This window comes from Rattus rattus, chromosome 14 (assembly GCF_011064425.1).
Source record: "Rattus rattus isolate New Zealand chromosome 14, Rrattus_CSIRO_v1, whole genome shotgun sequence".
In the NCBI taxonomy this organism is placed as follows: Eukaryota; Metazoa; Chordata; class Mammalia; order Rodentia; family Muridae; genus Rattus; species Rattus rattus.
Window position 1 is genome coordinate 63,397,224 of NC_046167.1, and position 14,480 is coordinate 63,411,703.

At 47.7% G+C, this 14,480-nt stretch overlaps 1 long non-coding RNA gene across 1 annotated transcript; it reads right to left on the reverse strand.

Moving 5' to 3' along the window:
- Window positions 1-1,136: 1,136 nt before the first annotated feature.
- LOC116883327 lies at window positions 1,137-12,157 on the reverse strand. Its single transcript, XR_004385748.1, has 3 exons — window positions 12,077-12,157; window positions 1,758-1,815; window positions 1,137-1,267 (listed from the first exon to the last, which is right to left on the reverse strand). It is a non-coding gene; the product is annotated as an uncharacterized LOC116883327 (long non-coding RNA).
- Between the last annotated feature and the right edge of the window lie 2,323 nt (window positions 12,158-14,480).

Consider the following 14,480-nt stretch of genomic DNA (forward strand, 5'->3'; position numbering starts at 1 on the left):
GAGGGCATGTGTGGGAATGCTCGGAAACCAGGGATCCACAAGGATGTCAAGTCAGGAAAGGAAAACAATAATTCACTGCCCTGCCCTGGGAGGACGACGGAGAGGCACAGCCTTATGGGTACATAAGGGTCAGTCTCAGTTTAAGACCGGAGTGATCCTCAGTGGTCAAGGAGACCCGTGAGGAAACCCTGTGAAGGACAGATAACCAGAGAGCGTTGCAGAGCAGGGGTAAATTGCATTAAAATTAGCGCATGATTTATATATACCTATAATCTGCCAAATAGCTATAGGCTTGGCCAGGATCTTTCCATATGCTGTGGTAAATCACTTGGAAGGCCAACTGAGCGTTTGTGGCATTTCGGAGATGCCAGCTTTGGCTAGGAGGAGAACAGATGGCAAGACTGTGGGAGCCTCCGCGTCGCCTCCCTTCTCCAGAGAGGCATTGATCTACCTGGGCTAGCGAACTGTCCAGACGGTTCCCTGCGCCCACGCAGCCAGCCTGGGTTGTCCCTTGGCTTTTCGCTGACACAGTGACGGATGGGGGTGTGCGGGTGTTCGCCAGTTCCCACTCGGTGTTGCAAAGCAGTTTGGTCACAGTGGGAGCCTCCACCGGTGGGTAAGGGACTTGCAGAACAAGGAAGGAAGCCAAAGAGTTCCTAAAAGATAGAAAAGAAGGAAAACATTCCTTCCCTGTACCTCTGACATCTAGGCCATGACTGGGGGTGCATAACGACACTGGCTCTGTGATGCTTTCTCTTGTCTGCGAGCAAACTGAGGGGTGGGGATATCTTTCCAGAGTCCCTTCCCTAGAAGACCAGGGAGCACAGTAAACTCAGTACAGAGGAGCATGGTAAATGGTTTTCCTCTAAGTCCCAGCCTTCCCGCTTGGGCTCATCCAGTATCCCCATGCACTGCCCAATCATGTCCTTAAGTCCCACCCCAAAAGAGAGGAGCAAGAAGGATGATAGCACAGTGCCTACAATCTGAAGACCAACTAGAGCAGGGCTGCAGTAGGCCCCACCCTGGCGACCAGATGGCTCCTCTTGCGTCTGCACTTCCCCAGGAGGCTCTGTAAGCTCAGAAGTACCAGCAGGGAAATACCTCGTGGCTGGCAAGTCACCCACCTTGCCCTGGCCATCTGACTCTACAACAGGACTGCGAGAGAGCGTGTGCCATTGTTCCTTTGGACTTCCAAAAAGCTCAGCTGGTCATTTTCCTTTGCCTAATCCCCTCCTCTGACCACCAGGGCAGTGAGAAATCGGAAAACCTGTAGTCAGCACAAGACGAAACAGAAGGGAAGAAGCAAGATGTTTTACCCAGCAAGCCTCCTGGGGAGCCCAGTCTTTACTTTCACATATGCTGGAGGTGTGGTGTCCAAAGAAAACCTTTTGAACTGGTTTCTTGGAATCTCCAGAAAGACCCTGCACATCAAAGGGGACCAGATTCCCTCCCTCGCTGTGCATGGCAGCCATTGTTAAGCATTTTGCATGAATCAACCACCTTCTGAACAAGAGAAGAAACGCAAAGCACATGGCCAGCCCGTGGCCACATCGGCGGCGGCGGCGGCGGCGCCAAGCACGTGCAGCACACATGGCCTTGCCTGGCTCAGTAGAGTCCAATGCTGCCTGGGCTACAAGAATCTCTCTCTCTCTCTCTCTCTCTCTCTCTCTCTCTCTCTCTCTCTCTCTCTCTCTCCCTAAGGCCAGGATACAATGGAGCCAGTTGTTGAGATATCACACACCCTCCTATAGACCTACCTCTTAGGAGTCTGTGCAAACTCTGACTTCAGTCACAAGGGGATCCCTGCTGGGCCACCTAAAAAAAAAAAAGAGTCAGGTTAGGATGCAGTCTGGGCTGAACAGAGAGGCCTGTGTGAGCTGTTGGCACTGGGCCCAGAAAGCCACACTCCGGAGCGAGCTCTGTTGGTGCGGCTTCTGCAGAGGATTCCAGACCCTGGAAGGGTGAAGGGGTGAATTCCATCCATGGCTTCAGACTTTCGTCATCTACCTTCGTGGATTCGTCTGGCTCCCTACAGGTGGCTATGGTGAAGGACAGCATATGCTACCCTGCTGAAGGCCACTGATGTCCCCATGGAGCCTAGATATTGAAGAGATCGTCTCCCCCTGGCCAATATGGAGGGAGGCATCTCTGGGCCCTTACTGAACACCCACCCACTCTGCTCTCTGTGAGGACGGCAGGCAGCAATCGTTAGAAGGCAGAGTGGAAGAGGCCTAAGCCATTTGTCCCTCTCTGGCTCTCACTAACAACCTCCCCAAAGGAGGGAAGAAAAAAAAAATGGCCCTGAGGTTTTCCTGGAGATAAATGGAACCATTTTAAAGGAAGATGCCTTTTTACAAAGAAGCCATCCTCTCTGATAGCGAAGTTCTAGGTTCAGGAAAAGAAAAAGGGTTTAAAAACCTATGAATACAACTCAATCGGGAAGTTTTAATTAGCAGTTCAAAACTGCCCACATTCTGGGTTTCTAATTAATAGGCACGATTTCCGTTGAGTTCTACTTCAGTGAGAGCTATATAAAAACCAGTGAGTGGGTGACACCATTCCATTCAAAAAAAGAACAAGAAGGAGAGAGAGGAATGCTGAATTAGGAACAGAAAACGCGAATGATCCATCTCCCTTCTATACCTGTATAAATAAACATCGTTACCCACACCTCCCCCTGGAGCTTGTCAGTCCATGACCAATCAACACCCTGAGTCCATTTGATACCTCAACTCCCTGAACCATAGGCCAAATGGGATAGATCCCAGTCAGATCACCCACAAATACTGGGGTATCAAGAAAAGAGGGCATTAGGGTGGAGACAGAGAGCCATTGCATTTGCAAAACCCCGAATTACACCCCCCAGTACACACATAAGCAGGACGTTGGGCTAACACACAAAAGCAGAGCCTGAGGAATACTGTGTGGGGTACACGGCTATTTATCCCTGCTCCCAAAAGTGATGAGAAGGCTTCAAAGGGCTTTAATCAAAAATAGACCCGGGCAGTGAGGTGGGGGGTGAGGGAGCCAGATTTGAGGAGAATAAGCATTTCTGGAAGCTTTGAAAACAGAAGAACTTCCTGTCCCGACCACCATCGGAGAGCAGCAGCCACCCGGTGGCCATGGGCCTCAACAAAGGCCACAAGATGATGACAAATGGCAGCAAGCTGAGACACAGCCGGCATCATGGGCGCCTCACCAAGCACACCTCACTAAGCACACCAAGTTTGTGCCGGACATGATCGACGAGGTGTGCGGCTTTGCGCCCTGTGAGCGGCGCCCCACGGAGTTGCTCAAAGTGTCCAAGGACAAGCGGGGCGCTCAAGTTCATCAAGGAGCGGGTGGGTGCGCACATGCGCACCAAGGGAAAGCAGGAGGAGCTGAGCCACGTGTTGGCAGCCATGAGGAAGGCGGCGGCCAAGGATTGATGAACCCTCCCCCAATAAATGGTAGTTCCTACAAAAAGGAAAGAAACAGAGATGGAGACACAAGAGTAACACGGAAGTGGCTTAAGAGGCACACAACTCCAGAGCATTCAGGGGACAAGCTGATCTTCCTGGAGACTCAGGAACCAAGGATGTAGAGGATGAGCAAAGAAGGCCTAGGAGCTGCTGCTTCTGAAAACGTGAGCCTTGAAGGAGGAGTGTTACGTGGTTTTCAATGTCGATGGAGCCGCCCAATGTGTGTCCAAGTGTGAGACCTCAGACAGAGCTGCCTGGAAAGGTAAGTTCTAGTGCACTGGGGTTTACACAGGTCCCCCCACCAGAGTCTCCTGTGTTCATGCATGCGCACAGCCCTAGCAACACTAGGACCCAGATCCCCTCTTATCAGAGCATGTCCACGTTTGACAAAAACCTGATGCTAAATCAGAAGATGCCACAGAAAGCAGCCCCTGATTAGAAGGGGGTGGTCTAGACGCTGATGGGGTAAGGTTGTGATACAACAGACTCTGGGAACACATCCAGGTAGAAGGAAACACGCATGCCTCTCTTCTCAAATGCACCCATAGAGCTTGGGAGGAAACTGCAGCTCTCTCCAGAAGCCTCAAGGGACCCCTTAAAGAAGAAAAGACATTTAAAAAGAAACCTTTTAGAACACACCGTGAGAGGCTTAGCACTTGCCCAGTTAGCCAATCTAGACAGCCAACCTTCCTCCAGTACCAGTGGTAGTCATGTCAGATGTTTATCTGTGAATCATGAACAACACATCCTGGAACATCAGTAGAGAGATCACCTTGCTCTCTCCTTCCTGTCAGATGGCTTCCTTAAGGCCCTGATTCCTCTGGGAAGCCAAATCATCCTCTGTAAGCCATCATCACACCATCGGTCAATCTACCCTGGACCCAGCGAATCCATTTCTATGTGGCATGCACTGGAATATCCACATTAAGAATAAGTCTTCCTGCCTGCCAAAAACAAAAACAACAACAACAACAACAAAAAAAAACAGAAAAGCCAAAAAAAACAAGAACTTTCATGATCAACCTGATCTCCTACCCAACCTGCCCATGAATAAACCTTTCCTTCAGTCTCATTTTACCATTTGGCTAGAGCATAGATCAAATAAACAGTGTCCACAAAACAATACAGAAAGTTGTCTGTAAGACCTCAACCAGAGGTCATTGTTGCTAGTCAGGATGGCGAGGATTCTTGACATTAAAAGAAACCAGTTCTGGCCCATCCCTAGGAAGTGGGTACCAGACAAATGTATTATCTTGGCAACAAACTCCCTCTAGTACTAAAACATCATGGCTACCACGTTGGTCTAGGGTGGGAAGAGGTAAGGGATTCACAGGTTCCTAGCCCTTCAGTTCCAGCTGCAGAATGATGTTTGGGTCAGTGGAAAAAGGCATATATGTTGGCTGGTTCCATGGATTCTATCATCCAGCAACATCTTAGCTCGTGCAAACGCATGGCATGATGCTAACAGCACATAGCCTAACAGCGCCCTTCTCAGAATGTCCCACTACCACCCCTCAACCCCTTCACTGCATGGTTGATTCTTGATTCCAGAGGCAGTTCTGCTCTGTAAAGCCAACTACATCATAAAAATCAGCACATACCAAGTCACCAGTTGTAGAGAAAATGCAGGGTTGAGTTTCTGTGAGCCTCTGATTATAGCATGTTTGCCCATCGATGCGAAAATCTTGGTTCGTATGTTTAAAGCTAGCTTTAACTTAGGAGAGAGTGACAATTCGTCAATGTTGACCTCTCAGCAGATACCTCGGAAGCTTTTGCCGGAAGGAAGCATCAAAACACCAATTCTCTCCTTTAGACACACTGCACCCTTCTTGTGCCCAGAACCCCATGAGAATATGTCAGCCATGTGACTGGAACATTTTAAACAGCAAACCTGCCTAACAAAAGCAGACACACACACACACACACACACACACACACACACACACACACTAATAAAAGGACATGGCATTAAATAGATTACAGAAAGAACTCCATTTGCTGGTGGAGAATTAAGAGTATCACTTTGTTCCCCTTGAGCTGAGAACATGCTTTTCCAGCAGCTCAGGTCGTACGGAGTGCTGTGCGTGTCCACACATGAATGTGATGGCGCTGGCAGTGGCTGATCCATGGGCTGTAAATAAAAATTAGGAAGCAGCAAATTCATAAATATACAGTCTGCAAATACAGGGGTGGATGGAGGCCAAGGGTAATTCTCCCCAGTAACACAGCCGTTCTTTAAAGAACCCAGACCAAACGGAGTGCGATGCTATGTACCTGTCGCCACAGCTGTCCAGAGGTGAAGGGGGGCAGGGCTCAGCAGTTCGAGGTCATCCTTAGCTACATAATGAGTTTGAGGGCAGCCTGGGCTACATAAGAGCTTGTTGAAGAAAGAAGAGAGGAAGAGAAGGAGGAGGTGGAAGAGGAGGAAGAGGAGGGGGAGGAAAGAAAAAGAAGGAAAGAGAATCCAAACCAAATGCTCAAATATTTTGTCAATTATTAACTCAGAGCGTCTTCGAAGTCACTACCACTGTTTTCATTTTTTGAGATGCTGTTCAGTGTGTGTGTGTGTGTGTGTGTGTGTGTGTGTGTGTGTGTGTGTGTGTGTGTCTGTAGTCACCCAGGTTGGGTTGGAGGACAACTTAGTGGGATCAGTTCTCCCACCACCACATGGTTCTGGGGATCTAACTCAGGCTGCCGGATGTGTAGTGAGTGACTGTACTCACTTAGCCTCCTCACCAATCTGAGTGAGATGTTAGCATACTTGAAGAGCCAGAATTAAATAGGGAATTGGCCAACAAGGTGGCACAAAGTACAGAACACTCTGTTTGTATCTGTCTTAGTGAGGGTTTTACTGCTGTGAACAGACACCATGACCAAGACAACTCTTATACGGACAACATTTAGTTGGGGCTGGCTTACAGGTTCAGAGGTTCAGTCCATTATCATCAAGGCAGGAGCATGGCAGCATCTGGGCAGGCACAGTGCAGGAGGAGCTGAGAGTTCTGCATCTTCATCTGAAGGCGGCTAGCAGAAAACCGACTTCAGGCAGTTAGGGTGAGGGTCTTAAAGCCCACACCCGTGACACACCTTCTCATAGTGCCACTCCTGGGCTGAGCATAGACAAACCATCACAGTATCTGACATCTTAAAGCTCCTAACTTAGAACATGAGTAGATGTAGCACCTTGCAAGCAGCCATAAGGCAATCCCAGGCAGTGCTATACAGTGAAGGAAGACACAGTATTCTCAGTTCTGTGAGGCAATCATCTTCCCCACTCTTTGTGGAAATGGGAAGAGGAACTTTTAGTTTCTATTAATTTACATTAAAATGCATAGGTGGGGCTGGCTGAGCAGTGTTCTAAACCCACGCACTTTCTCAGGGGCCTACTCTATGGTTCTATAGGTCACCGACTAAAAAATGTCTTAGGAAATGGACAGATGTGGGCAGACTTGACATTTGCTTTTGTGGATTCTCTTTGGCCAGCCCTGACTTTCTTTAGTTTTCTCACAAGGTCCTCCGAAACTGTGTAAGGAGGCACAGAGGAGACCCACAACCAGCCCGCAGGGCAGGGCTACAAGACATTTAAATTTGAGGAAAACACGTGAACATCAGCGTGATCTGTGGTGCATAAACTATGGCCTTGAGCCACAGCTGGCTCAGCAGCTATGCCGAGGTCGTGAGGTATCACTGGTTTGCAGCTCTGTCCTCAGGGGGTGCTACATTCCTTTCCATGACGTCATAGCTCTGCAAAGCCAGGTTTTCAACAGCTGTGGTAGATGAAGTAAAAACCACCTCAGAAATAAAGCAAGCAGCTGACAGGGGAGCGGTGTCATCCACCATTCTAGTTTTCATAAAGAACAGCTTCTCTACCTTTCTGTCATGACCTTAAAGGCGTGTCTTCCAATCTTCCTAACCCCAGAGACCAGCAACTTGCTTTATGAAATTTCTAGAATCAGTGAGCCTGACAAGAACTAAGTGAACTACGTCTGGCCAAACTTGGCTGAGTCAGAAGTATGAAAAAAAAATCTTTATTAAATCATGTGTCCAATGTAAACGGGGCTTCCCTAACTTCCTGCCAGGATATCAGGGCTTCTTTGTTTTGTTTTTAAGTCCTTCAAAAGTTTGGAGTCCACATATGTGTGTGTGTGTGTGTGTGTGTGTGTGTGTGTGTGTGTGTGTCTGTGTGTGTGTTGAGTGCATGTGTGTGAAAGTATGTGTATGTGAATATGTATGGGTATGTATATGAGTATGTGTAAGTGTACTTGTGTGTATATGTATGTGAATGTGTTTGTGTGTATGAGTGTATGTATATGAGTGTGTGCATGAGTATGTGTGAATGTGTGTGTGTGTGAGTGTGTGTGTGTGTGTGTGCGCGCGCGTGCGTGTGTGTATGTGAATGTGTGTATTCAAATGGCTAATCTGGCTTTCCGAAGAATTGGGAAAGCTGGTTAGGCCCAGTGGTCTCCCTGCTAGGGAATACATGTCCACTATACATGCTCCACACAGTCATCTTCAGTGGCCAGACAGCAGGCTTTCTCCCTTAACCTGTAGTCACAACAACTTTGAGGAGCAACCTACAACTTTGATGTTCTTTTTAGTTCCTTGTGCTCTCCGGTGTCTGCCTAATGCCTATATAAAGGGCAATGAAGTTAAACCATTACAGTTTCCATCTCGTCATAGTGAATAACTAGGGAACATACTAAGTGCCCAGAAAGGACTGCACATATAAACCACACATACACACACAAACACATACATTCACAAACACACCACATACACACACATGTGACATATATGTCAAACATGCAATTGTGCACATACATATATCCATGCATCTATGCAAACACACATATACATACACACGTGCCTGCATACACAAGGAAGAGGTAAGAAATGGATACATTAAAAATAACCCAAATAGGGGTTGGGGATTTAGCTCAGTGGTAGAGCGCTTGCCTAGGAAGCACAAGGCCCTGGGTTCGGTCCCCAGCTCCGAAAAAAAAGAACCAAAATAAATAAATAAATAAATAACCCAAATAGACCTCGAATAACGTGGAAAAATCATAAAAGTCAGATAAAATGGAACTTCCTAGAAAGTCAACCACAGGCCCTCAGGAGCGTGGGGTCCTGTGGAAGGGAATCTCGGGAGGAAGGAAAGCGAAGCACGGGGTGGACACGGTATTCCCTCAGAGGGAGCAGAAGGCAGCATGCATCTGTCTCTAACTCATCTCTTGTCTCTATCTCATCTCATCCCTCCTCCCTCCAGTCCACCTTCGCACTGAACCAGAGCTGCCTCTTTAAAGCACAGCTCTCTTAAAACCTCTGGTGCCTACTCTCAGCGTGGTTTGAAAAGCACTCAACAGTTTGAGCTCCCTTACCTGTTCAGCCCCAGCTTGACCATTCAACCGTTGACTTTGTTCCCATCACCAAGCCTCCGTGATAGGCTCCCAGCTAGGTTAGCCATTTCCCGCACATGCTTGTCCAGAGCATGTATTTACAGTGTGCACTGCAGCTGCAGTATAATGGCCTGGCTCTTGTCGCTCCTCCTCAAAGCACTGCAACTACTTCATAGTAGAAACCAATACATATGTATGGGAAGAATGAGGGAAGAACAGAATCATGAAAAAAAATCTTAGATGCAAGACATGAGCTAAGGAAGAACTGACAGAGGAAGGAGTGCTGAAACACTAGTGGAAAAGTCATATTGTGGGAACAGGGCAAAGGCGGCTTTGTGGTAGTAGGCTCTTAAGAGAAATAGTCTAGAGAAATAAGGCACACTACTTAGCCTTAATTGTCAGCTTGACCCAATCTAGAGTCATCTGAGAGAAGAAGCCTAGACGAGGTTGGTTTACAGACATGGTTAGTAATTACCTTGATTATTAATGGATGCAAAAGGCCCAGTCCACTGTGGGTGGAACCATTCCCTTAAGCAAGCTTGGACTGTATAAGAAAGCTAGCTCAACATGAGTCCTTGATGCAGCAATCCAGAAACTCAAGGCACAGACTGAGCCAGCAAGCAGCATTCCTCCACAGCTTCTGATCCACCTTCCTGTCTGAACTTCCCTCAGTGAAGTGCAAGCCGACCCCTTCCTCCCTCGATTGCTTTTTGTCGAAGTATTTTATCATAGCAATGGAATAAAAACAGAACCTAAAGCAACTAGTGGTTAAAGTGGGTTTCTTTGCTTGCCCCACCACCCATAGATGTCTTTGGCAGTCTATTGGCGACTCTAGACCCTTCTCAAAATAAGAATAGCAAATACAAGGTGTAATAGCTACAGTTAGCAAAATAGGACTGCACTGCAATGCTAAAACATTATCCTATAAGCATATATGTGCGTCTTCGTTAATACATTAAGTAACAAGCTCTAGCAGTCACTCCACAAACCACTGTAAAGTCTCGGCAGAGATGAAAGAAAATTTATTTTAAGATGCTTGCAATAACTGTCACCTTAGCACAAGTGCGGTTTGTTACCACACCCTTGGCTGAAGGAAATGCTAAATTTCAGTTAAGGGTTACAATAGTTTCTTTTCTTTCTTTTTTTTTTTTTTTTTTTTAACCTTCCAAATTCAAGGTCCCCAAGTTAAGGAGCCCTAACCCAAATCACCAAATTGGCAGTAAGGTCCTTTCTAACTCTGGCCAGAGCAGGGTCGGGCAAGAGATTGAGGCATAATGAATGTCTTTGCAGTCAGATCACTGAAAGGACTTGTGTCCTTGCAGAAACTGTGAAGGGGCATAGACATGGAAGATACCATCTCCTCTCGCCCCCAAAAGTGATGTCAGGAAGGTGACCAATCTCTGTCAAAGTGATTGCCCCCTGGGGTGAACAGAGAGCTGGAGCCCAGGATAGGGAGTAATTAGCATTGTTGGAGTGCGATAGGGAGATTACATAGACTGTGGGGCCTGAACTTCAGAAACTGACACAATTAATACATCCAAATTACTTTTCTCTGGAAAATAACTATCGTTGCTCAGAAGCAGACATAGAACAGAGTCTGCCTGGCTCTACTCTTGCTTGTGATTCTGGCTGGAGCTAAGATCCAACAAAGACTTTTTCTAGAGAGTGGAGGAGACAGAAATATCTAGAAACTTGCTCTCAAAGCAGCCTTTCTTGTTCAGATGCAGACCGTGGAAGTTATGCAGCTATCTGCCTTTTCTACATCAGTACTGAGTGTGGTCAACAGCAGTTGAGACCGAAGGTTGCTTCAAAAGTAAATAAATAAGCAAAAATATGAGAAAGAGGCAATGGGTGCAAAAAAGAATACGGTAGGTCAGACGCAATCGTTATTAAACAGAACACATCGGAAACAAAAAGAGAAGCCATGTGGGTTTCTTAATAACTGGCCTTTTTTGGCCAAGGACAAAGAAAAGGCTCTAGCTGGCTGGTGAAGTCAGCACCTTTTGAAAGCCTGGAGAGCCAGGGAGGAGAGGAAAGCTGTATAGATATGCAAATGTTCCATTCAAATGCAGGCCTCTGCTCTCCCTGAGCGTGAGGTAATTCCATGGATAGAGAACGAAATTCAAGCCCCCTATCCTGCCTAGAAACGGTCCAGACCTGTGGATAGCTTTATCTCCCACAGCCCAGACCAAGATAAATCAAACTGAACGTCCACTGACACCACCGCTTAGGTAGGAGAGATTGTGGGTTCCGAAGTCTGGGATTCTCGTGCAAGGTTGTATGCTCCGAGTCTCTGCACTCTAGAGAGCCTAATGGACCGACTAGGCCACCACTGAAGAAGTCTGAGCTGTGCCTTGTTTATCTTGCTTTTCCTCTGGAGCGTTCAGGGCTTTCTTTCCTGAAGTGACCTCTGCCAGCCTCGGAGAAGCTCTGTGCCGATATCAACCCACATTCCCAGAGAGTAAAGGCATTAACTCAAGGTCACCAAGCAGATAGAAAGTCGAGGCTTGAGTAACACTAATGACTAACCTTGCGTCTTTATAGTTCATGGTCCTATTTATCTCAACCTGTGGATTCCTGGGATATTGCGCACGTGCGCGTGTACACACACACACACACACACACACACACACACACACACACAGCCAAACAGGTCCTTTCCAAGAGCATTCAAGGTTGTCCCTAGTGGAGCTCACTCATCTGGAATTATCAAAGGATCTAGCACAGTGGTTAAGATTAAAAAAAAAAAAAAAGAATCCCAAGTCTAACAGCTCAGGTTTCTAACAACGCACCACTGGGTTCCTGGAACAGTGTGGTTGAAAAACTATATATAAACGTCGGAGTTGCTGCCCCTCAGGAATGTGAAGTCCCATCAACCTCAGCTTTTGGCTAACCCTAGACCTCAGGGATCAATTCCCCTTGGACGCGCAGGTGTCCTTTGCTCCAAAGAACTCTTCAAAACCTCACCAGCGTTCTCAGCTCTTTGGAAATTAACAACCCTGGGTCCAGCGCTCCCCGCTCCACTTAGCAATCAGTTTGTGCTGTAGAAATGCAAACAAGTCAGACTCCTGCTCCTCTGGGGCCAGCTCTGGGCTAGAGAGCCACTGCCAGGCTGCTCCCGGTGGGGATTTCAAGAGGACTTTGCTCAGGTTTGGCACATGTTTCCTACCCGGACCAGAACAGTGGGTTCCCACCTAGCAGCTGTGAACTCTGACTCACCTGCCTGCAGGAGAAGGTCTCCATGTGACAGAGTTTTTTAACAAGGGCCTGAGGAGCAGGCGTGTTCTGCCTGAGTCTCTGAAGCAAGAGGACAGCTGCGCTTGGGAAGAAAAGGGCAGGAGGTGAAGATAGGTGTCTGTGCTCACCTGGAGGTCCCACCTTCTATTGTCTTCTCTCCCCTCCCAACCTCCCCCAACACCCCAGGTTCTATTGCTCAATTTCTCCTGAGCTAGGGTCCCTAGAGGAGGTCATAGCCATACTCACGCTCTCTGTCTGACACATTTGCTGTCCTGTTTCCTTTAAAGAGCATTTATTGCATCTATGGGCTTGGCTTTTGCCGGCAGCCCACGTCACCTTGGTTGGATAAACGCACCCCTGAGGTACATCTCTGCATCACTCAGCCATCACCAAAGAAACTTCTTCTCGTGGTAGATGGAACTTAACAGAGAGACCCACAACAGGACAGTGGGCAGAGGGTGAGAGACTTTGGGGCACCCAGTCCTAAATGGGATACTCCATCGAACCCCTTCCCCCAGTGCTCAGGGATCAACGCGGAAGAGGAACAGAAAGATTTTAAGAGCCAAAGGTAGTGGACGACTCTAAGGAAACAGTGCTTTTTGTTCCATTTTTGTTCTATCTTGTTTGTTCTATCTTGTTGGCTTTCTTTATTTTTTTTTTTTGTTTTAATTTTTTGTGTGTGTGTGTGTGTGTGTGTGTGAGAGAGAGAGAGAGAGAGAGAGAGAGAGAGAGAGAGAGAGAGAGAGAGAGAGAGAGAAGGTAGGGAGATGGAACTCGTTAAGGAAGGGGGAAAGGCATGATACAGTATGAAAAAAAGCAATTTCTTTAAATGCCCATGAGACCTTGTGGGAAAAAGTCTCCCACTGAATTAAGAAAGGACAAAGAGAGGTGGCAGATGCTGTTCAGTCCCATGGGCCCTGAGGCTGAGGAGTGACTGTGCCACCCATAGAGTCCCTTGGAAACCCAGAAGTACTAAGAACAAACAGGTGATAGAACCCCAGAGCCCAGTGGCTAAAAGGAACAATTCCATTTCAACATCCGCCCTTAGGAAATAAGCAATTGCTTGAAGACTCTTACAAAATGGTCGCTGAGTATGCAAAGAAGTGAGTTGGAACCTTCCACTTGGCCACTGCCCTCCCAGAAGCAGGTTGCCAGGAGGCTGTGGTTGACTCCTTAAGGCTGTGAGCACATCTGGTGTGTCAGTCACGCCAGTGAGTACCTCCATTATCTTCTCATTGCGAAGGTAGAGGGCCTGGTGAAGACCTTCATGTGCACCGCTTTGACTCCACTCGAGTCCCTGGGCTCCATTCATGCCATCGGCCCTCGCCCCCACTTGAGTGTCAAAGCTCCCCTCTAGCCTTCTATCTTCCACAAGCTGGCTTCTCCCTCTGCTAGAGTCCCATCTGCCTTCTTGTATAGCTATTTTCTCCAGCTCAAAGCATATCCTCTTGGAGACAGGAAGGAGGCTCACGAGACTCAGAAAGTTCAGAAAGATTAAAGACCCTTGAGGCCCTCCCCTAAGGTTACAGACACAGCAGACAATCCTCACTGAGAGGAAGCTCTTCGGTGAAGCTGCCTGAGAGTTGTACAGAGAACCCCAGGGTTGCACTTTTCCTCAACTGGCATCCGTGCTAGAGCGAGCTTTTGGGTGGTACAGCTAATTGTGTCACCTTTAAGAAACGTCAAACCTGGACGTGAGTAGAATCTGTTCTTTGGACTCCTGCCAGTACCCTACCTGGAGTGAATGTATGCTCGTTCGAGTCTCCACCCCCCCCCAACCCCAACAGTTACACAACCGTCCTGTTGCTGAGTCCCAGAAGTACAGATGGTTTTCCAGCCTCGGATGCTGTAGGTCCATGAGAGCGGAGGGACTTTGCTTCCGTGGCTATTCCTTCTCTGAGCCTTGATTCCCACCCTTTCTCCCGGTCTGCCTTTCTTCCTTAAAATGTGCCCTTGTCCATATCTCGGCACAGGTCTCGGGTAGTGAGATGACTTCTCTGAGCTGCTCTTTTCTTCTCAGCCAACCTCTGGTCAAGTCATCTCCATCTGCCATTACAATTCCCAGACACCATTCCTTCCTCACCCCAGACAGTGTGGGTCGAATCCCTCCATATCCCTGAGCCATTCGCTACGACTTGTTTCAACCATATCCAAGGCTAAACCTTTTCTCACTTCTCACCCACCTTAAATAACATGAAACATTTTCAGTTTGCTAGTGTGTGCGCTCTCTCTCTCTCTCTCTCTCTCTCTCTCCCTCTCTCTCTCTCTCACACACACACACACACACACACACACACACACACACACACACACCCTGCAGAGACAGCAAAGTGAATCATAGTACAGATTAAGGGGGGGTACCCTACCATTGACAGCAGGCCACAAA